The sequence below is a fragment of the Meles meles genome, chromosome 11 (assembly GCF_922984935.1).
Source record: "Meles meles chromosome 11, mMelMel3.1 paternal haplotype, whole genome shotgun sequence".
NCBI classification, from domain to species: domain Eukaryota; kingdom Metazoa; phylum Chordata; class Mammalia; order Carnivora; family Mustelidae; genus Meles; species Meles meles.
Window position 1 is genome coordinate 43,396,329 of NC_060076.1, and position 26,393 is coordinate 43,422,721.

At 41.0% G+C, this 26,393-nt stretch overlaps 1 long non-coding RNA gene across 2 annotated transcripts in view; it reads right to left on the reverse strand.

Moving 5' to 3' along the window:
* Nucleotides 1-5,420: 5,420 nt before the first annotated feature.
* Nucleotides 5,421-26,393, reverse strand: part of LOC123952647 — a 104,355-nt gene continuing 83,382 nt past the window's right edge. For both annotated transcript variants that reach the window (XR_006820683.1, XR_006820682.1), the window contains 3 exons: nt 16,669-16,833; nt 6,731-6,852; nt 5,421-5,697 (listed from right to left, as the gene is read on the reverse strand). This is a non-coding gene — a long non-coding RNA (uncharacterized LOC123952647). The remainder of the gene's footprint in view (nt 5,698-6,730; nt 6,853-16,668; nt 16,834-26,393) is intronic.

A 26,393-nucleotide genomic window follows, 5' to 3' on the forward strand; every position in this document is an offset into this window, starting at 1 on the left:
CCAATATACACATACATCAAATCATCATGTTTTACATCTTAAACTTACACAATGTTGTAAATTATATCTCAAAAACCCTGGGAAAAACTGAAGAAGGGGCCCAAAAATGTGACTGAGCAGAAAGAGTGAAAATGGTGATCCAATACCTATGTGAAGGAAATGTTGCAAAGACAAGGAGATAGCAAACTATGTCAATTTTTTCTCATAAGCTCAACTAAGATGAGGCAAGAGAAGTCATCATTGAGTCTGGCAACCATGGAGGACCTTAGTAACCTCAGAAAAATCAGTAAAAGTGATTAGCAAAGTAGAGAGAATGAAAGCCATTGGAACATCTACAAAGCTACAGAGAAATGAGAACATAAAGACATAAATGTGGCATTTTGCTGTATGGGGGGGCATGGAGAAATAGGGTGACAATGAGGTAAAGTTATAGTCAATACAGGGACTTTATGGTGAAAAAATATTTAACAGTACTACTTACATCATTTAGATGAGAAATAAAAGAGCAGAAAGACTTAATCCAGTGGTATGTGGACACATTTTGAATGCAGAGTAAAGGAGATAATTGCCAGAGTCCTTGTCATGAGTACATGGGGGAAGGATCCCGTGCGAAGTGAGGAGGCTAGACTTAGTGAACAGGAACAATTCATCCAACTGAGCAGTCAGAGTATCAGACAGATTAGCTGAATGATTGGTAAATATCCCAGCAATAACAGAAGTGATGGTGAAGAGGAAAATAGTGCTAAATCTTCAAGGAATAAAAGAGTGACCAAGAGTTTGAGAGATAAAGACAAGGAGGGTGAGTGGGGGAATGTTCTCGTGGATTCTTTCAAAGAGATGGTTTTTTTTTTTTTTAAATTTTCAGCGTAACAGTATTCATTGTTTTTGCACCACACCCAGTGCTCCATGCAATACGTGCCCTCCCTATTACCCGCCACCTGGTTCCTCAACCTCCCACCCCCCCCGCCCCTTCAAAACCCTCAGGTTGTTTTTCAGAGTCCATAGTCTCTCATGGTTCATCTCCCCTTCCAATTTCCCTCAACTCCCTTCTCCTCTCCATCTCCCCATGTCCTCCACGTTCTTTGTTATGCTCCACAAATAAGCGAAACCATATGATACCTGACTCTCTCTGCTTGACTTATTTCGCTCAGCATAATCTCTTCCAGTCCCATCCATGTTGCTACAAAAGTTGGGTATTCATCCTTTCTGATGGAGGCATAATACTCCATCGTGTATATGGACCACATCTTCCTTATCCATTTGTCCGCTGAAGGGCATCTTGGTTCTTTCCACAGTTTGGTGACCATGGCCATTGCTGCTATAAACACTGGGGTACAGATGGCTCTTCTTTTCACTACATCTGTATCTTTGGGGTAAATACCCAGCAGTGCAATTGCAGGGTCATAGGGAAGCTTTATTTTTAATTTCTTGAGGAATATCCACACTGTTCTCCAAAGTGGCTGCACCAACTTGCATTCCCACCAACAGTGTAAGAGGGTTCCCCCTTTCTCCACATCCTCTCCAACACACGTTGTTTCCCGTCTTGCTAACTTTGGCCATTCTAACGTGTCAGGTGATATCTCAATGTGGTTTTAATTTAAATCTCCCTGATGGCTAGTGATGATGAGCATTTTTTCATGTGTCCGATAGCCATTTGTATGTCTTCATTGGAGAAGTGTCTGTTCATATCTTCTGCCCATTTTTTGATATGATTATCTGTTTTGGGTGTGTTGAGTTTGAGGAGTTCTTTATAGATCCTGGATATCAACCTTTTGTCTGTACTGTCATTTGCAAATATCTTCTCCCATTCCGTGGGTTGCCTTTTTGTTTTGTTGACTGTTTCCTTTGCTGTGCAGAAGCTTTTGATCTTGATGAAGTCCCAAAAGTTCATTTTCGCTTTTGTTTCCTTGGCCTTTGGAGACATATCTTGAAAGAAGTTGCTGTGGCTGATATCGAAGAGGTTACTGCCTATGTTCTCCACTAGGATTCTGATGGATTCCTGTAGGATTCTGATGGATTCCTGTCTCAAGCTGGGGTCTTTTATCCATTTCAAGTTTATCTTTGTGTACAGTGTAAGAGAATGGTCGAGTTTCATTCTTCTACATATAGCTATCCAGTTTTCCCAGCACCATTTATTGAAGAGACTGTCTTTTTTCCATTGTATATTTTTTCCTGTTTTGTCAAAGATTATTTGACCATAGAGTTGAGGGTCCATATCTGGGCTCTCTACTCTGTTCCACTGGTCTATCTGTCTGTTTTTATGCTAGTACCACGCAATCTTGGTGATCATAGCTTTGTAGTAAAGCTTGAAATCAGGTAACATGATGCCGCCAGTTTTATTTTTGTTTTTCAACATTTCCTTAGCAATTCGGGGTTTCTTCTGATTCCATACAAATTTTAGGATTATTTGCTCCAGCTCTTTGAAAAATACCGGTGGAATTTTGATTGGAATGGCATTAAAAGTATAGATTGCTCTAGGCAGTATAGACATTTTAATAATGTTTATTCTTCTGATCTAAGAGCATGGAATGGTCTTCCATCTTTTTGTGTCTTCTTCAATTTCTTTCATGAGTGTTCTGGAGTTCCTCGAGTACAGATCCTTTACCTCTTTGGTTAGGTTTATTCCCAGGTATCTTATGGTTCTTGGTGCTATAGTAAATGGAATCGATTCTCTAATTTCCCTTTCTGTATTTTCATTGTTAGTGTATAAGAAAGCCACTGATTTCTGTACATTGACTTTGTATCCTGCCATGTTACTGAATTGCTGTATGAGTTCTAGTAGTTTGGGGGTGGAGTCTTTGGGGTTTTCCATATAAAGAATCATGTCATCTGCAAAGAGAGAGAGTTTGACTTCTTCCTTGCCAATTTGGATACCTTTTATTTCTCTTTGTTGTCTGATTGCCATTGCTAGGACTTCTAATACTATGTTGAACAAGAGTGGTGAGAGTGGGCATCCTTGTCGTGTTCCTGATCTCAACGGGAAGGCTGCAAGCTTTTTCCCATTGAGGATGATATTTGCTGTGGGTCTTTCATAGATAGATTTTATGAAGTTCAGGAATGTTCCCTCTATCCCTATACTCTGAAGTGTTTTAATCAGGAACGGATGCTGGATTTTGTCAAAGGCTTTTTCTGCATCAGTTAAAAGGACCATGTGGTTCTTCTTTCTTCTCTTATTGATTTGTTCTATCAAATTGATTGATTTGCGAATGTTGAACCATCCTTGTAACCCAGCAAGACTGACATTCAAAATGGATGGAGAGATAAAGAGTTTCCAAGACCGGCAACGCTTAAAAGACTATGCAACCACCAAGCCAACACTACAGAAAATATTAAGGGGGGTCCTATAAAAGAGAAAAAATCCCTAAGAATATCATTGAACAGAAATATAAGACAATCTACAGACAGAAAGACTTCAAAGGTAACACGATGTCAATAAAAATGTATCTATCAATAATCACTCTCAATGTGAATGGCCTAAATGCACCCATAAAACGATACAGGGTTGCAGATTGGATAAAATGACAGGACCCATCCATATGTTGTCTACAAGAGACCCATTTTGAACCTAAGGATACACCCAGACTGCAAGTGAAGGGATGGAGAAGCATCTTTCATGCCAATGGGCCTCAAAAGAAGGCCGGGGTAGCAATTCTCATATCAGATAAATTAGATTTTAAACTTAAGACTGTAGTCAGAGATACAGAAGGACACTACATAATTCTTAAAGGGACTATCCACCAAGATGATCTAACAATTGTAAATATCTATGCCCCCAATATGGGAGCAGGCAATTACATAAGAAAACTATTAATCAAGATAAAGAGTCATATTGGTATGAATACATTAATAGTAGGAGATCTTAATATGCCTCTCTCAGTACTAGACAAATCATCGAAGCAGAAAATCAATAAAGAAATAAGAGCATTGAATGAAACATTGGACCAGATGGACCTCATAGACATATACAGAACATTCCACCCTAAAACAACAGAATACTCATTCTTCTCAAGTGCACATGGAACCTTCTCCAGAATAGACCACATATTGGGTCACGAAGCAGGACTCAACCGATGCCAAAAGACTGACATTATTCCCTGCATATTCTCAGATCACAATGCTTTGAAACTGGAGCTCAATCACAAGGAAAAGTTCAGAAGGAACTCAAACCTGGAGGCTAAAGACCACCTTGCTTAAGAATGCTTGGATCAACCAGGAGATCAAAGAAGAACTTAATTCATGGAAACCAATGAGAATGAAGGCACTTCGGTCCAAAACCTATGGGATACAGCAAAGGCAATTTTAAGGGGGAAATACATAGCCATCCAAGCCTCCCTCAAAAAAACTGAAAAATCCAGAATACACCAACTGTCTCTATACCTTAAAGAACTGGAGAATCAACAACAAATCAAACCAACTCCACACACAAGAAGGGAAATAATCAAGATTAGAGCAGAGATCAATGAGGTAGAAACCAGAGATACAGTAGAACATATCAATGAAACTAGAAGCTGGTTTTTTGAAAGAATCAATAAGATCGATAAACCATTGGCCACACTAATCCAAAAGAAAAGAGAGAAAGCCCAAATTAATAAAATTATGAATGAAAAGGGAGAGATCACAACTAACACCAAGGAAATAGAAACAATCATCAGAAATTATTACCAACAGTTATATGCCAATAAGCTAAGCAAACTAGATGAAATGGATGCATTCCTGGAAAACTATAAACTCCCAAAATTGAACCAGGAAGAAATTGACAACCTGAATAGACCAATATCTGGTACCGAGATTGAAGCAGTGATCAAAAACCTCCCAAAAAACAAGAGCCCAGGACCTGGCGGATTCCCTGGGGAATTCTACCAAACTTTCAAAGAAGAAATAACACCAATTCTCCTGAAGCTGTTCCAAAAAATTGAAGCAGAAGGAAAACTTCCAAACTCTTTTTATGAAGCCAGCATTACCCTGATCCCCAAACCAGGCAAAGACCCTACCAAAAAGGAGAATTTCAGACCAATATCACTGATGAATATGGATGCAAAGATTCTCAACAAGATCCTAGCAAACAGGATCCAGCAGCACATTAAAAAGATTATCCACCATGAACAGGTGAGATTCATCCCTGGGTTACAAGGAGATGCTTTTTTGAGAAAGGAAGAAGGAGAAATGTGTTGGAAGAAGAAATGAGGAGGAAGTAGTTAAGTATATTCCACTCCCCTCCATACTCACTATCTATTCATAAGAGACAAAAATAATAATATAACCGCCCCTAGAGAAGGAAGACATGTCCTTGAGATGAGCCAGGTTCACTTAGAACAACAAAGTGAAGAGGACATTTCCAGAAGAGGAAAACATAAGGGACATTTACCTTATAACACTCTGAGAGTTCAAAAAAGGAGGTGAAAGAGTTTGGATGGATCAGAAGTAGTATAAGAGTCTCATTAGAAGATTTGGAACATCATATGGGTGTTACATTTTGGACAATAATAGATTTCTTGAGAGATATGAACTTTCTGATAGTGCAGGAGGTAAAGAGGCATATAAGGCAAAATGAGATTAAGTCTGATGGTCTCTCTGGGGACAACAGAAATCTGGTTCTAGGATAGCATCATTTTGGGGATTCGTGTCTTGCAGCTGGTGGTGAAGAGGCTGGAGTGTCATGGTCTGGCAGTGAGGGGGTGCATTCTTCAGACCTCCCTGCTAAAGAAAACGTTCTAGTTATTGACAGCCTCCAACTGTTTCACCTTAGTGATCCACCATAGTTTTCACACCAAGGCCACACTCTTCTGGGGCAACTCCCAGCCAGACCTAGCAAGGTAGAAGTCCTAGGGACAGGCCATTTCTGCCAAAAGCAGGACTCTGCACTGGGCCTCCTTATGGGCATAGTCAAAACTTTCCCGGGCCTCCTTGGTTTCCCCAAACCTCCTTCTTTCCCAACTTTTCCACAGATGTCAAAATTGTTTCCAGGTCTGAGGCTTTCCTTGACTAGGTCTGCCCCCTTTCCTTACCTCTTTCACAGGCATTTCCCACAATAAGCCTCTCACACTTGTAACTTGGTTTTAGCGCCCACTTCTGGGAGGACACAAACTGATCCACTTGGGGAGAGATGGAGAGGCTGAGCTGGGGTAAATGTGTGCTGGATTTTACTGGGAACTGTCACAGCTCTTGGATCTCTCTGGACATGTTATGATCAGGGATGACCTGGTTTACCAGGGATGAACTCTATGGATGTTCCTGCTCTTCAACTCTGCTATCCGTGGTGTGGCCATCAAGTTAATGCAGAAGTTTTTTCTATCCCTATGTACATCATTATCCTCCTTGTATGCCAAGCTAGGAATGCTACAAAACAGCAAGGAAAAATGTATTAAGGGCTTACTCTGTAGCAAGCTTTGGACAGAGGCTTGCTCACTGCTTCAGAATACTTTTACTGAATACCAGGATACATGGGGCACCATCTTGAGTCAAAATCCAGGCCAACACTTGTTTTTAAAAAAATCATTTACATCCTGCCTTGCTTATACCAGAGCTGTATCTGTCTTATCTGTATCTGTATCTGTCTTAAAGCAAGCATGTTCACAAGCTGTCATGTCATATAAATTCTCCCTGCTATCTTGCTGACTGGATGCTTCCAGCTTCTCCCAGCTGCATCTCAATTTTCCTCCTGGAATGAAGCTAACAAAGGGTCTCTTTCTCTCCATCGCATGTTGTGAATGTTTCAAAAATGATAACATACCTCCAGGATACTGGAATACATGAAAACTGGTGCCTTCATAAAAGGAGTTTCTGGTGTTGTCCACTTCAGGGTTTCCTGCGCCTAACAGGTATGTCTGCCACTTTCCCAGTAGACAACCCAGCCTGAGTGAAGGCAAAACAGTGTTAGCTCCCAGCTCATGAGAAACAGAGCTGTGGGCTTCGGGTTCCTCTGAATTCTTGCATTACATATTTGACTGGTTTTTACCCTTTTCTGGGATGGTTGTTTAGAATCTCACACCTCGACACCCCTTTATTTTTCCCTTTAGTCAAAGGCTTAATGAGGAGCAAAATGTGTCTCTGCATCATAAACACATTTTAGAAGTTAACAGGAGTCCCTGGCCCCTGCTAAATGCTAACCAAATGTGTTAAAATCAGCAGTTTGATGTTGCCCATAGAGACAGCTGGGGAAGGGGAGGGGGGTTGGAGGGAATGTCTCACAGCTGGAGAACTCAGCAGGAAATGACACTATCCGAGACTTGCGACTAAACAAACAACAAAGTGAGAGAACAGAGAGAAAGAGAGAGCGAATAAAAGTATGGGAAACCAGCCCAGCCGGGTCATAGAATTGGTAAGGGGATACAGATGATACAGCTAAAATTAAAAATGATTAGCTGAGAACTGTCTAATTACTGAAATTAAATATAAAATCCACTCAGTGCTTACTATTCTAACTCCTGTGCATATGTGCTGTGGTATAATCTAAAAGTTTTGTAAACTCACTTCTAAACACTTAGCAGTAGTTAACTATAGGCTTTAACCATAAAGTTGTAAGAGGTGGACAGTTGGAAATGCCCTTTCACCTACATGGGCCACTTCTGGGAATAGAATACAAGAACACAACATGTGAATAAAGGTAGGTATTAATATCAGCATTAACTCTAATAACAAAAGATTTTCAAACAATGGAAATTGCTGTATAAATCATATACTGCTAAAAAAATAAAATATTACAAAGAATATTTGCATTTAGGGGCACCTGGGTGGTTCAGTGGGTTAAAGCCTCTGCCTTCGGCCCAGGTCATGGTCCCAGGGTCCTGGGATCCAGCCCCTCATCGGGCTCACTGCTCAGCAGGGAGCCGGCTTCCCCTCCTCTCTCTCTGGCTGCCTCTCTGCCTACCTGTGATCTCTGTCTGTCAAATAAATAAATAAATAATCTTAAAAAAAAAAAGAATATTTGCATTTAGGAATTAATTTCCCCACGTTACAGGATGCTGAATGAATCTTTTCATGTTGTCTTCTGAAATTCAATAGATGGTAAGAAACACTAAAGAAGAATGCTACTTTTATCCTTGCCAAGAATAACAGAACTAGTTTGATCATTATTAATCCCCACCACCGACCTAATAGCTTCAATAAGGGGAAACTAGGAATTCTAAAAGGTGACAAAAAGAGAACTGGTAGGAGATTTTTCTGAGATGAAAAGTGAAAAGAATTTATCCCCCCTCCTCTCTTTGAGGAAGAGGGTACCCTCCTCATCAACTGATTGAGAAGGGTCTAAGAAAATGTCCATAAAGTAATGTCCCTGTATGAAGGGAAGCTGGCATCCCTCACCTTGCCTAGATGTTTGCTGAGTTGCAGACATTTGTAGTCTGAAACCAGTACAGCCTCCTGAATGAAGAAGGATATAGGAACTCTCAGGTGTTTGATATGTCCATTGAAATTTCACATACACAATAATAAACCCAGGATCTGCCTCTTATCTGGAGAATTATAAAGGTAGGATTCTGGTTAGACCAGCATGTGATAGCAAAGCAAACACAGACTGCCCAGAAAGGATGCATGAATTTCTTGAGAACCGAGAGGATGCCTTAGAAGATAAGTAGGCCATCTTCAAGGTATGAGACCTTGGGTTCACCACAGCAGTAGGAGCAGTAGGAACAGACAGAGGAGATGATCTAGAGAGTGCATTGCCCTTACTGGGTGCACCATTGGTGATCCTGTGCAGCCTCCAAAGAATCCATTAATGTACCAGACAAAGAAGCCAGGATTTAGGTACCTATCATGGGAAATATAGTAGCTACATGATATATATACACTACATGAAAGACAAAGCAAAAGACCTTTTCTCTTTTTTCTCTAGGCTTTCTCCTTCCTCTAAACCTGTAAGATATAGGAAGATTCACAAGAGACATTAAACCAAGAAATAGCAAGGAAGAATATCATGCCGTATACCCCATTGCAAGATCCCAAGGTACAACTCAAGCCTGCTAGAAAGTGGGGAGAAGGTGAATAGGATGTGAGATTGAACTTGTTGTGTATACTGGCCTGACCAGTCATAAAAATATATATATAATTATTAATTATTAATATTTTAAATATAATAAATAATATGCATTTATAATACAAATATGATTGATTGTGAATGTTAATATTATATTATATATAGTCTTAATTACCATACATGACACAATTTTCTAAGTGAAAGTACCCGGAAAGCTACAGTGTATACACCAAACAAATTCAGAGGTGGGCAAGACAGCAATGCACTTGCCTTTTTAAGGTCATGATTTTTAAAAGTCAAGGAAATAAAAGGTTTTTTATGTGTGTATTCCCACTGAGTTCATCTCATTTACTACATCAGTAATATATAGCACTGTGGGAAAATTCATAATTTTCAAGAAAGTGTGTTACTTAGGCTATGCTTTGTAAGTTTAGGTCTTTTTAGCTATGAGAAGATCCACTGTCTGATCCCAAAGCAAGAAGATTTAATTTTAAAACATCAAGAATATAGAACTCCAAGGAGCATTTGGAATATGACAAGTGAAACATTCTTAAACGTTGCTTCCCAAAATATGTTGCATAGAACTTTATAAGATGCTCTCTCCATTGCAAAAAAAGAGATACAATCATATAAGTTTGAGGGATTTGTATTTGTTATCTTTTGTCTTAGCAAGTCACAATTCATATTAGCGTGTTTGAGAAATGCTTCCATTTTTTAAAATTGTTCATTTAACCCAGTACATTTGATATGCTTCCCAATATTCAGTCTCAGTTCCACAGAGAGATCCGATGAGCAGCTGTGGAAGAAACCTTTAGTCCAAGTGCCTTGTCTTTGAGTTCCCTTCAGGCACAGACAGCAGTGGGAAACACAACTTTCTTTTTTTACATCTTCTTTCATGGACGCTGATTTAGGGTCATAGGAAAGTGAGAAGGAAAAGAAAAAAGGCCAAGGAAAGGGACATAACAGAAATTAGTAAGGATGAAAGTAAAGAGATTCCAAGAGAGGCAGAAGGTGGGTGTTCTTCTTTCCTGAAGGCTGAGATACTGCTTCAAAAGGTAAACTTCACAAGTGAAATCATGACCTCAAAAGAGAGACCTCTGGCCCCAGCCTGACCACTGCCAAGGCTTCATTCACCAAAAAGATTTTGGATAAAAATAAAGTTGACCCAATGGTTGGAACATGGAAGATGAGCAGAAGGCAAAGAAGTATACATATTTCAAGCAAGATGGGGATATTATTTAGGTTTGGATATGGGGTCGGGAAGGGAGAAGGCTCTCACATCTTTCTAGAAGGAAAATATTCTTACTTTTCTCTCTGGGGAAGATAATCACTGGCCTTGGTTGCAGGTACTATGTAAAGTAAGAGTCTATTTTAAACTCTTACTTTACATAGTACCTGCAACCAAGGCCAGTGATTATCTTCCCCAGAGAGAAAAGTAAGAATATTTTCCTTCTAGAAAGATAGAACCAAGGAAGGAAACAGAAAACGCTCCAGGGTGGGCTGAAAAACTGTCTTGCCAAGCTCCATAGAACATCAGTATATCAAATGAGCATTCAAGGTCCAGACCTGTCAATTCCACTCCCTTCAGAAGGAATAGGTTCTTAAAAATGCATCTATGCCATATTTAAATGAGGGAAACCTATCGGCCTCTCTTCAGAATTTACTGGTGGAAAGCAGCTGAGGGTTTTCCTTAGTGAAAATGACAAATAGCGGGGTTTGTCATTTAAGATATGCCATTACCTAAATCTTACTGAAAGGAAAGTGATTTGCATCAATTAATTGACTGTGTTTAAGGTCTGTTCTAATTTTCCCTAAACCACAAGAACCTCCACCTCCAATATTACCAAAGGGCTGCAGGCCAAGAAGAGAGAGGAGGGCTTCCTTTAAGTTCCTCAGAGTGGCTGTGTTCCTTTCTTTTCTCCTCCCATTGTGAGCTGAGGAATCCAAGATTGGGGTGCCTAAACATTGGGTATCTGGTAAGAGTAATTTCTGGGTTCATGTAAGGTCATCTTTTTTGCTATACCCTCACCTGGTAGATGGGCCAAGGGAGCTCTCTGGGGTCTCTTTTAAGGGCACTCTTCTCATTCATGAAGGCTCCATCCTCCTAACCTAGCTACCACCCCAAGGTTCCACCTCCTAATACCCTGGCATAGGAAATTAGGTTTCAGTATAGGAACTTTGTGGGGGACACAGTCTACAGCAGGCTCCAAAGTCAGACTTTATGTGCTCATATCTGTAGGACCTCGGCAAGGTCTGAGCTTTTCGGGTTTTCTTTTCCACATCTGTAGAGTAGGGATAATAATGGTAAACATTTAATTGGGTTGCTAGGTTAACTAAAATGTTGTATGTAAATCCGATAGCACCAAGGCCATCAAACCTGTCAATGGGTGACTTGCTGACTAGTTAATCCTAACTTCCAGCCCATTTGTACCACGCAGTTATAGGAATCAGGGGAGCGTCACCAATAAAAGCTTCTGAGACACCCACACCTTCTTTGGCTTAGTCTTATTTTTGTTCCTCAAGAAACAGAACAAAATAATACCCAGACCACTGAACTGAACGACACTGGAGCAAAATATGAGATCCAAGCAAGACCAGTAGAGATCAAGCAAAATGGCGGGAGAGGAAATGTTACGAAAGATGACTGAAAGAGAAGTGAAGAGTGAGGAGCCAAGGCATCCCCGAGGAATCAGAGCAGAAACTGCCGGCTAAATGGGGTTGAGGTTTAGTTCAGGGCAGGGCAAAGGGGCGCAAATCACCAGGTAAAGTGCCTGCTTCCCTTGGGCATGGCAGAGCCCTCGATAGAATGGAGGGATACCGTGTGTTTAGAGAGAGAAAACGGGAGACACCATGTAAATATACAGGGTCCTGACTGATCAAAGTGCTATTTACCAGCCTTCCCAGAGAGAAGAAAAAAAATCACTGAGGCCCCCTGGTGGGTGTGCTAAAGCAAATACCCAAATACTGGAGCCATGAGCTATTGGAAAGAACACACTTGCTTTGATCACAGGATGAGGCTGGAAGCAGCGTTTTGTTGGTTACACTACATCTTATATACCCTTTATTGATGCCAAACCACATTTCTTCTCCATTAGAACAGACACCATTTTTTATTCTAGGCAGCTTTTCGACACATCTTTTTCTTTTTTCTCTTCCCTAACCAGGGCTCAGTTTGAGGAGAACACTTTCTGATATAAACTCTGCAAGTAAGGTCGGACCTCTACGCTGGTAACGCTATGCTTTCCCCATAAAGCAATGCTGAGCACAGCACTTTGAGCAAACAGACAACTCCTTCCCGGTAGCGGTGGGGATGTGATAAGTCACTCAGGGCTGTCTACCCAGACAACAAGAATAAAAATTTCTAAGCCAGACTCGGCAGATATTCGATGTGGCCCTTGTCATTAAGTTTATTTTCTCAAGGCGATAATGGGCACCATGCATAGCTAATAAATTGGTGTGTATTCCTTTCTTTTGGATTATTGACAGTGACTTAGAATGCCATTCTATGCAGGAGACAGAATAAATGCTGCTGTACAAAAGTGATGGCCTAGCATTTGTAGTATGATTGATTTTTTTTAGAAGAAAGCAAAGCTACAAGGCAGGAGAAGAACATAACCAACCACGGGTTGAAATGTCTGTCCCTACGTGAATAAGAGATGAAAGAAGATCAGTAAGTAATTCCATCAAGATGTCGTTCCTGGCGCATGCCAACTCCGGTATCTTTAGAAGTTTTGATTCACAGGTAGGGATGTGAATATGTGAAATAATCAAGCACATAACTTAGACTTAGTATTTACAAACAGCACCAGCAAACACTTTGATGGCATTAACGACGAGTTGGACGCTATTTTCAACACTTTCCATGTAGCGCCACATTTAATCCTCACGACAGGGAAGTGCTATTATTATCCTCATTTCAAAGAAAAGAAAATTGAGGCACAAAGAGGTAAAGCACCATGCCCCAAGTTGCACTCCTCGCAAGAAATTGTGGAAGTCCTAAGGGCTGCTCATAAATATTTCAGTTCTCCTCAGAGGCCCATGATAGAATTGCACTTAGGTAGAATCTCTAACAGCCACTGTTCGTTCGATCCACCATGTTCTCTTTGCTCTGGCGTGGTTATCACTGAGGTAGGGATTGGGAGGGAGCCGAGGTTTCTGAGTGACCGTGATGATCATAGGCCTCCCGCCAACCTGAATGGAACATTTAATATGAGCAAAAAACACTGTGTTAAGCCTCTGCAGCCTTGAGAGCTATCTGTCAACGAGCATACTCCAGCCTGTCCTGGCTGGAGAGTGGTAATGCTGGCATGTGAACCCAGGCAGAGTCCATCCTCTAAACCACTGTGTTATACTGCCTCCCAAGTGTGAGGTATCGCCTGTACACCGAATGAGCTTAGTGTCTGCTAAAAATGGGCAGACACCACAGAAGCAGCCAAATAAGAATGTTAAGTAGCACATGATGGATTTAGAAAATGAACAGCACAGAGTAAGTAAACGGGATGTCAGAGAATGGGAAGACCAGGGTAGCAAGATATGTTGGTCCAAGCCCACTGCATTGATAAGGTAAGAAACCCATTCTAATTAGCTCAAGTCAATTGGCGTGAGGTTATAAATCTCTTGGAATCTAAAGTAGGGAAATTAGAAGAACTGAGCCACCTGTGAGCTAAAAGTACACCTGAAAAGTCAGCAAACTTGTCTTCTCAGAGGTTGCATGTCCTCTCTTATCTCTGTTTCTCTTAGTTTTTCTGCTGTTTCTCAGCCGTACTCTTCCCCTTGGCCCAACATGACACCCGTCTCCCCACCAGATCCATCTCTACCATGACTGAAGAGGCTTCGTGTCACTTAGTGCAAGTTATTGAGAGACAGAATCTGTTTGGTTCAATCAGTTTCCTTTTGGCCCAATATGACCTCTGGTTCAATCACCTGCCAGGGAGGGGATCCCAGGGTTCACAGGCTAACACAACTCCTTTGGCAGAAATGGGATGAGAGAACAAGTCTAAAGAAAAAGATGGTCAGCAATGAAATCAAGAATGATTTAATCAAAGAAGTAAGAATTTGATTTAGGTGAACAAAGAGGAATATGGCCCAGGCCCTGCAGGAAGAAGCATCAGCTTGTATAAATACGCAAATGCTCCTACAAGTTTGGGAGGAAGCAAGGAGGAAGCCAACAAGGGCTAGGAAAAGCAAGCTTAGGTTGCTCAGGGGCAGGAAGCTGAAAAAGTGAAATGAGTCATCAACAGATAGTCATCAGTGACCTTCACCTTTACCCCATTTATTTTGTAAGTGTGCTCATCTGACAATCTGGGCTGTGATCTCCAGGCCAAAGAGTGTATGTCTTTTCTCTGAACTATCCATTTCTTTCATATGAACATTTCTTAATCTCTTTCAATTATCTCCTATGTTTTATAGAAATTAATAAACATTTCTTATACCCTCCACAAGAGCATCAGTTACCTTAAGGGAAGCGAATGTATTTTATACCTATTCCTAGCACCTAGCTCAGTCCCCTTTACCTAACAGACTTTCATAAATGTTTTTTGGATAAAATAATTAAAAATAAATGAACCTCCCTTTAGGAAGAACAAAGAGCCAACTGACTTATGTGGCAACACCACGAAGACTTCAAGTTCTTTGAAAAGCAAAGAACCTCTAACATTTTAAGAAGGAGAGTTCTTAATTACTACCGTGACTCCCCACTGTTCTTCCTCTGCTCACTAACTAGTCTGGAGGCGCTGGGGGCCTCCCTCCATGCTCCTCAAAGTTAACAAGCCACTTTTCAAAATAATGTATTAAGTTTTAGATATCTGAATCAATTTCCTAACACCATAATATCTATTATGAGATTACTAGGTCATATGTGAATATAATGGCTGGAAGTACACAAATTTAGTAAAATCAGAGACTTCCAAGCCATCATCTGAATCTCAGCTCTACCTGATCTTAGGCAACTTACTTTACTACCAGGAGTAAAAAACTGGATATAATAACATTTACCTCAAACATTTGGTATGAAGATTATGTGAACACACACATGTAGAATTCTTAGCCTAGGGATGCATAGTAGGTGTTAAGAAATACTTGTTCTCTCCCTAGTTTCCTCTTTCCTTTGATGAGAACTGCCTTTTGCTAAGCCAAGTGATGTCTATAACTCTGTCATATTGCTCTTTGGACAGATGGACCAGCTGCAATTTAGACTGCTGAATAGAACCCCCAGTGCTAAATTGTACGGCCACTCAGGCCTCAATGGCCTTTGATCTCTCCAGAGTGCTTCATCTCCTCTGGTCAGTGACTGTGCCTCCTAGTCACTCTGGAATAACAGAAGGTCAGAGCAGGGCCCCACACTATTGCAAGTGACAGACTATCTGAGGCATTGCAATTTGGCTCATTTCCTGTTATGACAATGATGGTAACAAGAACTGAAAATGGCACAACACAAATGCATTCCTGAGACCAAAATTGTAATAAAAATGGGAAAATTTACAGGAGCTGTTATCCCCAGAACAGGTTTCTCATTGTAATTGTGTGGATTTTGTTTTTCTTTATTTCTTGTTTTTTTTTATAATCTTGTGTTCAGATCTTGGTATTGGCAGTCAGTGAAAATTGTTTGGGCAGTCAGGAAAACAGTGATGTTTATCTAGTAACAAGGTTATAAAATTTGAATAGACCAAGGCAACAAATAAATGCTAAAGATAGTTTCCTTTGCAGAATTAATTTTCCTAAATCATACTTTTGACATATTAGGAAATAAGAACACATCAAGATCATGGTAAACAAAATTTGCATCTTGTAAAACACACATTCTGTTAAAGCAGTAGTTCTCAAATGGGAGCAAAGCTTCTCACTTTGGCCCCTCTCCCCACATATAGCCACCCTCAAGGTGATATCTGGCAATATGTAAAGATATTTTTCATTGTCACAATTGGGAGGAGAATATCACTAGCATCTAGTGGGTAGAGAGCAGGAAAGCTGATAAACATCCTACAGTATACAGGCCAGGCCTCCTCAACAAAGAACAATCCCACCGAAATGTCAATAGTGATGAGACTGAGAAACTTATGTGAAAAGAACTCAAACTTCTTGGCTTTGCTTAAATCCAATACTGTAACATTTTGTTATCAAATACTTCGGCATCTCATTTCCATGGGATTTATTAGAGGAACATTGTTTTAAAAAAAAGGAAAATAGATAAAATAAAAACTTGTAAAATAGGAACTAAAAAAACTTAAACTGAAACTTTTCAGGAGTCAGTATGAGCCACATAAGCAAACAGTGTATTAGTCACCTTTCTCATTAGTGTACTCAATTCCCAACACTTATATTTTGCTTTAAATAGCACATTCAATTTTAGTCATCTCATTGGATCTTCTCAAAAGTCCTGTGGGATAGATATAATTGTCTACAATTTAAAAGGGACCAAGTAAGATTCAGAGAGGGTAAGTATTTGTCCAATGAAACACAGGTAATAACACCACAGGAACCAATGAGAAAAATGAATGTTTGGGATCAGGAATGCTGAGCTTCCTAATGTCTCCCATTCACCAGCCACATGTCACTGTTTCACCCTGTGAAACCCTGGCCTCCACACCTGCGCAGTGGGAGTGGTGATAGCTAGCTCCTGGTGGGGGAGGGGAAGGCTGGTCACCGTAGGGATTGACTAAGGCCATAGATCCTAAACAAAGGAAAACAAAGGAACTCACCTTAGGCGGACAAAGACACAGAGGTGGCATAGTGCCAGGGCCCAAGTCAGATGTTCTGATTACAAATCCAGTGTACTTTCCTCCATCCCATGAGGGCCCACCATGTGTTCCTAACACTGTAGGCATTTAGGTGGTAGATTTCAATAGCAAATGTGTATAACTTGCCTAAGGAAAAAGAAAAAGAAAAAAAAAAAAACAACCTTAAAATCACTTAGAACTTTTTTACTTTCAACTGTATTGTTCCAAATTGACAGGAGATTTCTTTCTCAGCCAGGACAAGATAAGGAGAAACTTTCCATTTTCCATGATTGAATAGTGTGCGTTTTTGTGTGTGTTGGGGGTAGGGATGGGGAGAATGAAAGCATCTCAAAACAGTCTAAGGCAAAAAGGGACTTAATCATCTTCACTGAAATGAAGAGAACATGCTTTTATTTGTTCAGAGGAATCTCATACCAAGAGAGTATATTTTTCTCCAGCATCCAGCAAATCTTTTGGGGCCTGAATCAAAAAGAAGCAAAAATTAAAAAGAAAACTTGACCCTGTAATTCTACTTCGGGGAATCAATCTGAAGGAAAAATAATACATATATAATATATATAGTATATATACATATAATTTTAATATCCAACACACAAATTATACTATCATCAGTATAATTTTATAAATTATATAATCTTTTATAAACATGAAAAATTGAAATCAAATGAAATATCCAACAAAGGGAGAATGGTTAAGCAATCATTAAAAATTATGGTAAAGGGCAGTTGTAACAATACAATTAATGCCTGCTAGAAACAGTGGTTAGAAGAAAGCAGAAACAAAATTACAGATACAAAATAAACTTAATTTTGTTTTGGGGAAAGTCTAAATAAATAGATAGGAAACAGTCTAATATGTTATAGTGGTAAGGTTATAAATAATTTTTTATCTTTCTTATTTTCTATTTCCCAGCTTTATAAAATGAGCATATATTCATGTTACAACAACAACAACAACAAACAATAAATACAATGGCAAAGCTAAGAGCACTTGAAAAAAAGGAGTTCTGTTGAAAAAATACATAGAATTTTATGTGGGGAATTTGCTACTGCAAATAAAATAGTTCAGTAAGGCAGGGGAAGAATGACTTGATTGTTACACTATTGCAAAGCCCTTAAGACCGAATTCCTCTCAGCCCATCAATTTCACATTGATTTCATCTTGACATGTAACATGCCCCTCAGTTCTACAATAAAAGAAGCCATGAAATATCAATGGTGACTTCTAGAGGACACACATACACATGTTGATTGAAGATTAATTTCTCAGCAGGCCGGCTCATCATCAATATCCTGCCTTTTGTGTGACATAGGTCAGGGGACCTTAATGATTAATAAAGGAACCTGCTTTTAGTTGGCTCTGGGTTTCCAGGAAGTATGAGTTATTCTGAACTAAGCTCCTAGAGGATGCTCTGGTTTGACCATATATTTCATTACAGAGCATCATAATCCAAGTAAGGGATTATCTGAATGGTCTGAGATGTCACTGAAAGCTACCATATGTATAAACTTGCTGATGGCTGATTCTAAATATGGGGAAATCTTTCTGGATGGTATATACTACCTGTTGACCTCGACTATGTCCCATGATATATCTTTTTCACCCTTTTCTTTTTCCTCCACACATAATTTTCCAGCAAAACTTTTAATAGCACATGACCATGGGGGGAGATGGATTAAAAAAATATTTAATCAAATGATCCTGATGATTTAATCAAATGGGCTAAATCCAGTAGACACTTAAACAACTCAGTTGAAAGTTCAGTTTAAAAAGAAGTATAAAAAAGTCTCACAAATCCTCTTTGAGAGCTTTTTTGGATTATCTGCAAGGTGTTTTTTATAACTGTAAGGAATTATTATATCATAATTATAAGATCCGGCTATATGTAAATTATGCCAGTTATGTACTATTTTATGTGATAATGCATAATAAATGCCTAGCACAGTATCTAACACATAAAAAATTAAAAATAAGAACAAAAAGTATAGATTCATAGCAACAGAAACATGAAGACAGAAGAGATTTACCTTTTGATCAGCATAATGAAAACAATTAATTGGTCCAAAATACCTACCCTCTGCTATGGTTGTGGGCAGATCTGCTTTGGGCAGACCTCACTTTCTTCCCCACCCAGAAAGGTCATTTCCATAATATGTGAACTTATCCTTCCCCCAGTTCTGCACAATTTTTCAACCAAAGATGGATCTCTGTCCAAAGTTAAGTCAATAAGTTACTCTATATATGACTTTGGAATTGGGATAGGAAGGCAAACAGACAAAAAACAGAAAAAAACAGCAAGGCAGCCAATTGCTATAGGTGGCTTTAGAAATGAACACTGTGAACGTGGCCACCCTCTGTCATGTGAATGAAAAGTCAGAAAAGGCTGCACTGGAGTATATGTGGAAAGAAGTCTGATTAGGCCCAATACAAAGACCCTCTTCCCTGCCCAAGTTATGATCGAATTGGGAGCCTCAGGACACATGTTAACATCAAAATAGCCCATTTATTTGTGGAGCATAACAAAGAACATGGAGGACATGGGGAGATGGAGAGGAGAAGGGAGTTGAGGGAAATTGGAAGGGGAGATGAACCATGAGAGACTATGGACTCTGAAAAACAACCAGAGGGTTTTGAAGGGGCAGGGGTGGGAGGTTGGGGGAACCAGGTGGTGGGTATTAGGGAGGGCACGTATTGCATGGAGCACTGGATGTGGTGCAAAAACAATGAATACTGTTACGCTGAAAAGAAATTTTAAAAAAAAGTTTATAATAAAAATAAAAATAGACCGTTTATTTCAGAGATGGTTTGTCACAGCTTTAGGTATGACAGAGTTGCCTTCTCAGTTCATAACCCCAGGTTAGGCAGACCCACCCAGCACAGTTATTTCCCTGCAGGTGTCTTCCAGACATCTTAAAACAAATGTAATAGAATATTACGCAGTCATCAAAAAATGAAATCTTGCCATGTGCAATGATGTGAATGGAACTAGAGAATATTATGTTAAGCAAGATAAATCAATCAAAGAAAGACAAATATCATATGATCTCACTGATAAGTGGAATTTGAGAAAGAAGGAAGAAGATCATAGGGGAAGAGAGGAAAAAATAAAACAAGATAAAACCAGAGAGGGAGACAAACCATAAGAGACTCTTAATCACAGGAAGCAAACTGAGGGTTGCTGGAGGGGAGGGGGATAGGGGGATGAAGTAATTGGGTGATGGACATTAAGGAAGGTATATGATGTAATGAGCACTGGATATTATATGAGACTGATGAATCACAGGTCTGTACCTCTGAAACCAATAATATATTAATTAATTGAATTTAAATTTAAAAAAAATTTTGTATACCATAATGGGATGAAGGAAGAGAGCAGAATGTATGTCCTCTGTAAGCAAACAGGTCTCATAATTAAGGAAGAGGCTGAGCTAAACATGCCCAGTGTATTCTTTCAAATCTAGTTAGATATGTTAAATACATTACCCCTTCCCCAGAAGGAGTGAGTGAGAGGGTGGAAAGTAGCCCGGAGTCTGACACTAACAGAGATCTTTCCACATGGAAACATGGGATAGTTGGACTGTGAGTATGGACTAAATTTAGCTGGATGGCTCTTAGATCGCATGAAATCCCCTAGTATCCTTCTCATAAATTTTCCTCTGGCTTAGATTAACTCAAGTTGGTTTCTCTTACTTACAATCACAATCATCCAGAAACAACTGTTTGCGATTAGCGTTCCACAAAGGACACCACCAATGCTAGGGTCCCAGCAAAATTAGTTCTAGTCTCTCCACGTCTTGTTCTTCTGTTAAAGGTCAGAAGGTAGGACTCATAGAGATAACCTATGCAGGGCTCTACACCACTTGCTTTGGGCTTTAATGATCACCATCATTAGAAAGACAGAAGGAATGCTGAGTCTCAGAAACTTTTTTGTTTGTTTGTTTGTTTTCAGCCTAACAGTGTTCATTGTTTTTGCACCACACCCAGTGCTCCATGAAGTACGTGCCCTCCCTAATACCCACCATGTTCTTTGTTATGCTCCACAAATAAGTGAGACCATATGATACTTGACTCTCTCTGCTTGACTTATTTCACTCAGCATAATCTCTTCCAGTCCCGTCCATGTTGCTACAGAAGTTGGGTATTCATCCTTTCTGACGGAGGCATAATACTCCATTGTGTATATGGACCACATCAAAAACTTTTTCACTTATAATCCATTAGTTGTGTTACACTGGACAGAACGCAGCAGAAAAGAGTTGATGAAGCAGAAGCTGAGAGATAAGATCCACAGGCATCACCAGCTACAATGTGAAAGCACATCAAAGCACTAGCTAGACCATTCAGGGGACACTGTGGGGTGGCACCCCATGCTTCTTAAGGACCGAGGCATCTGTTCCTCGGCTGCTGGTAGTGTTGGCAACTGACAGCTTATACCTGGGTCCCCTTCCTGGGATTCCCCCCCTTACTGAAAGAGAGCTGCTTCCCCCAAGTTATGCCCCTGCTTCAAGAAGAGAGTGGGACAGCCAACATTCAATGACTGCTGGTGAAGGGGTGTAGAGACCTGGCTCCCTTGTCTCAATTCTGATGTTTCTGAAGAGCATTCCCAGGCTCAGACTTCCCCCAAGATATGCTGAGACCCCTGTGTGACCACTTCACAGTTCAACCTCTCCCTTTGCCTAATCTTATTTCTCTCACTCCCTTCTAGATTTATTTCTAAAACTACTCCCCAGTTAATTTCTTGAATACAAATCTCTACCTCAGAGTCCATTTCCTGGGGGACTCTATTTGTGACATCCAGATGTTCAGAAATAAACAGTATCAAGGGCATTATAGACCTACAGAGCTTTCTACAGTGATGGAAATGTTTCATAGCTGTGCTGTCCGGTATGGTAACCACTAACCACACACGGCTATTGAGCACTTGAAGTGTGTAACTGAGAAAATTAACTTTTAATTTGATTTAATTAACTTAGGTTTAAACATCCACATCTGGTTAGTGGCTACCATACTCGACAAATGCTAATCAGAATATTAGGATAAAAATCAAAATTCAGCATCATGCCATGATCCTACCAAAAGCCTGGGGAAAAGAAATCAAACACGGTGGGAAGGGGTAACTAGGTACTGGGTGCAGAGGAGGACAAAAATCCAGGTTTTGAAGACAAAGAGCAACAGGCGTAATAATAATTACTAAGTACTTATCCAAGGTAATATTCGCCTCACTATTCAGCTAAGAAAAAGGTGGCTCTGAACGGGCACCAGATCATACAGTGGTAAGTAGGAAAGCCAGAATCTAAAAATGACTCTAGGGGCGCCTGGGTGGCTCAGTGGATTGAGCCGCTGCCTTCGGCTCAGGTCATGATCTCAGGGTCCTGGGATCGAGCCCCACATCGGGCTCTCTGCTCCGCGGAGAGCCTGCTTCCTCCTCTCTCTCTGCCTGCCTCTCTGCCTGCTTGTGATCTCTCTCTCTGTCAAATGAATAAATAAAATCTTAAAAAAAAATAAATAAAAAAAAATAAAAATGACTCTAAAGCTCATCTTCCTTTCAAAGTGCTCAAAAAGCAGCAAACCCAGTCCACAAGTAATCAGCAAACATCTGCACATATTCTTAAGCCTTAATCCTTCTTCTCTTGTTTATGATTCTTAATTGTGCATAGCGATGCAAGAGGAATTATGTGGGAGGAACCGCTAGACATCCGGTGAGTCCTACCTGCCACCCGTTAACTACCTACCATGCGCTGGGTGCCTGAAGCAGATACTGACATGAGTGAGAAATGAAGACAGAACTGTAACTGGTGGTGAGTGGGGCTAACATCGTGCAACAGACCTGCTGACTCTCCATATTGTGAAGCCCTGAGGCATAGTAACCGCTCAAAGGTACTACAGGCAGGGATAAATCTGGCTAAGATGGTAGTTCGAAGTTCCTGTATTCCCTCTCCTCCTAGAGAACTGCCTGCCTCCTGCACACAGGAGTGACCTCTGGGAAGAAAGGAGGCACTCCTCCCAGGGCGGGCACCACAGTCGTGTCAGAGTCTGTGTGAATGGCACCCCCCTGCATGAAACTCTCTTGGTGCACAATTTTTCTAGGACCCATTGCTGATTCCTGTTTGCCTTTTTTTTTTTTTTTTTTTTTTTAAAGAATGGGATAGAGAGGATTCCTGGGCCGATCACAGCAAATTCGCAGCACAAAAGAGGTGATCAAAATAGAGATGTCCTTTCAGCTTGGACCAAACCAAAAACAGTGGAAGTCAGAGGTTTGAACTGTTTTACTTCTCCCAATGTAAGCTTCATCCATTAGCCTCATGGCCCTGAGCTCCTTCACAGGTAATCCTGGGCCACCTATGTAGACAGCAGTCTGGATCATTTAAGGAGATCGCCGCCAAGTAAAGACAGTACAGCAATAAATTATTGCTGTTCAGTGATAACTTCTATGGGAAAGGGATGTACAGATGCTCATGGGAGCACGAGGAGGGACTACTCAGAGCTTCTCAGGTGCCTTCTGTTAGAACTGTTCAGTGAGGTAAGAAACAAGAAAGCTATGAACAATAGCTTAGTGTATTTGTATGACCCATGGTATGTTCGTGGGTGCTCTTAGCAGTAAACCCCAGTGAAGAGCATCAGCGCTTCTTCCAAAGGGACCAGACTGATCAATGAGTTTTTTATTCTGGTCCAACCTAAGCCACCTATCAACCAAGGGAAGGGAAAACATGAGATGTATGTTTCAGGCTTCCATGTCATATCCAAATCCATGCTAGAGCTTTACAATCTCCTTTCTTCCAACAGATTAAATATATGCACAAAAGAAAGTATGTCCAAAACGGTTCTGCAAACCTCTTTTAAGTCATTAATCATGAAGTTGGGCAATTTCAAAGTTGACCTTAGAGCACCTACGGTCAGTACTAAATTTTCCATATAATCTGCATCCTCAATCCATGAGGGAAGACTTGAGCATGGACTCCTAAGGGCAGAGATGGTTCCATTCATCACTGTATGATCACTGCCCACCATGCCAGGTAGCCCATAGATGCTCACTATGTGTATTAGCCTTCCTTCTCCAGACAGTAGTTCAGAAATTTCAACACACATTTATAAACCCTCTTTGTGCCCAGCATCATTCTTAGGGCTGGAGGGAAAAAAGATGAGTAAGGCATGTTGCTCCTTTGCTCTCCATCAGCTTATAAACACAGGGCGCTCAATAAATGTTCTTTGGATTGAATTGCTGACTGAGTGGTTCCACAGGGGCAGGCTCAGAATCACCAACGAACTCTGAACAGAAGCCTCCAATCAACTGAATCCAAAAAAACTGATGTGAGATATAACCATAGGATACTGATAGACACATGGCTTGAATTTCTCAAGCACAGTTGTGAGCACTGTCTCAGTAGACCTACGTGGATTTATTTCTTCCTATACCCACCCCCGCCCTGGCTCGTTTCGGAGCTGTGAAGCCCAGGATGAAGTCTTCTGTCTATGGCCATAGGATACAGGGAAACACATAGATCAACACAGGGCTTGAACTGACATCCTCCGTTAGCACCACGCTTCCGCCAGCCGGGCCCCCCCACTGCAGATGGGCCCAGATGGATTTGCTATCACGTTGACACAGCTTTACTGCATGCGCTTCCATATAATGTAGAACTGTTCTTCCGAGTTGTCAGCAAACAGCATTGAATCGGACGATTTCTGCATTCCCCGATTTTGTGAGCATATCTCTAGATTAACATTATGGAGGTTATAAAGTGTCCCCCCCCTCCGCCCTTAGCACTCTGGTCTATAAATCATGCTATTTACATTTGTTTGTCCTTAATTGTCCAAGGCAAACTGTCCTCGTCACTGGGAAATAAGGATGAGTGGTCACACAGTGGCAGAACACAGGCAATCACAAATAGTCAGGGAAACAAAACGAGCAACAAGATGAATGTACTGGAAGCAAGTGTAGCAAAGAGAGGTGGCAGCGAGCACGGACCATTGCTTCGGCCACGCAGCCAGGGCCTCTGTGCATAAATGCTCAGCAGGCTTCAGAGGGAGAGCTGGAAATAAGTTTATACCTGAGGCAAAACAGACTGTCAAGTCAACTTGAGACCAACAGAAGCACAGGTGAGAGGAGGCTGGACGTGATTGTCAGGGGCCACTCGGCACTTGCTGCGTCACATCTCAGACTGTCGAGTCTCCTCAAAGAATGAGGTCTCTTGCCACTGAGCCGGTGTGGAAGGCCTATCTGGCTTGCCTCTCTCCTGGGCCTCCCGGGTCCCAGACTAAACGAAGGGGCCGTATAGAAAATGGACCTGCTAACACCTGGGGCTCGGGGATGTGTGTGACACACACCAGCAGCGGATCTTGCTCTCTTGTCACTAGTTCACCTACCAGAGGGGAACAGTCCCCTACATGGCCCCCCAAACCGCAGCTGCCAAAATTTAACTTGTTTTGAAGCTCACGCAACTTTGATGTTTTCTGAACCCAGCCAGGCGCTTCATTAAAGCACCACGGAGCACACCAGCTACGTTTTCCCTGGGGCGAGCTGGACGAGATCCAGGCTAGAGCACCAGGCACACACAGGCAAAATTATACAGGCACGGAGGTAAACCTCGTTATCTTCCCAAGACACACTTTTACCTGCTTTAGTTAATTGTTGTATTTGTGCAGGGAGGGGCGTCCCTTCATCAAAGAGCTGTTTTTGAGAGACGGGTAGTGGTCTAGAGTCTGTGGGAGCCTGTCCAGTCAGAGGCTGACAACTGAAATGGAGGCCCAAGCACGACAGGCGGCCGGGAACAGTGCTTCCTCCCACGCAGGGGAAGGCGATGAAGCAAATTCAAATTTGGAGAACGCTTTGTTTTTGTTTTTGTTTTTGTTTTTGTGGCACCAAGTAGGTGCCACAAAACTGACACTTTGAGAACTATAGCTTATTGTATTGGAATCAGGATTATTTGACCTTAAGATCATTGACAATTGAGGGACAGCATTTGGGGGAAAGAGGGGAGAAAAAATGCTTTGAATTCACTGCCACGATCCTGAGACTTTACTCAGTATAGTATTTATGTAAGGAGATGAGTCCCTTCAAAACCATATGATTTCAGGCAACAATCCCCAGTTCCTTTATGCATTCTTTCATTCTCTCAACAATATTTATTTTCTATATACCAACCATTGTGCTAGACCATAGGAATATGGCAAAAAATAAGATAAATATGGTTCCTCTCTTTTTCATAGCTAACCAGTTAAATATGTACTAAAGTGTGATTTTTTTTTTAATGAAAGAGTATGGACAGGAAGCAATGCACACATATGGATCACAAGCCAAACTTTATTTAGTGAAACACAGCAGCCTTTCCAAAATATGTATCACCAGGACACCCAGGTTATGCTGGGTTGATTAATGACCCAAAGTGTCAGGGACTTACAAGTTCCATGTTAACCCTGGATGTCCACTGTAGTATACCAGGGACCTCTGTCGGTCATGGTTACTCAGGGACCCATTCTGAGAGGACAGCCGTCAACTCCAATGGTACCAAATGCTAAGGCAGAGGGACAGATACCTCTGAGGGTCTGGCACTAACGTTTGAAAGTTGCACCTGTAAGTGCACGTATCACCCTCCTCGATTCTCTTCAGCCAGGACTAATCACGCACCCCATTCAAGTAGGAAATGCAATCATATCAAGTGCCCATAATGACTTGTACAATAAGTAAT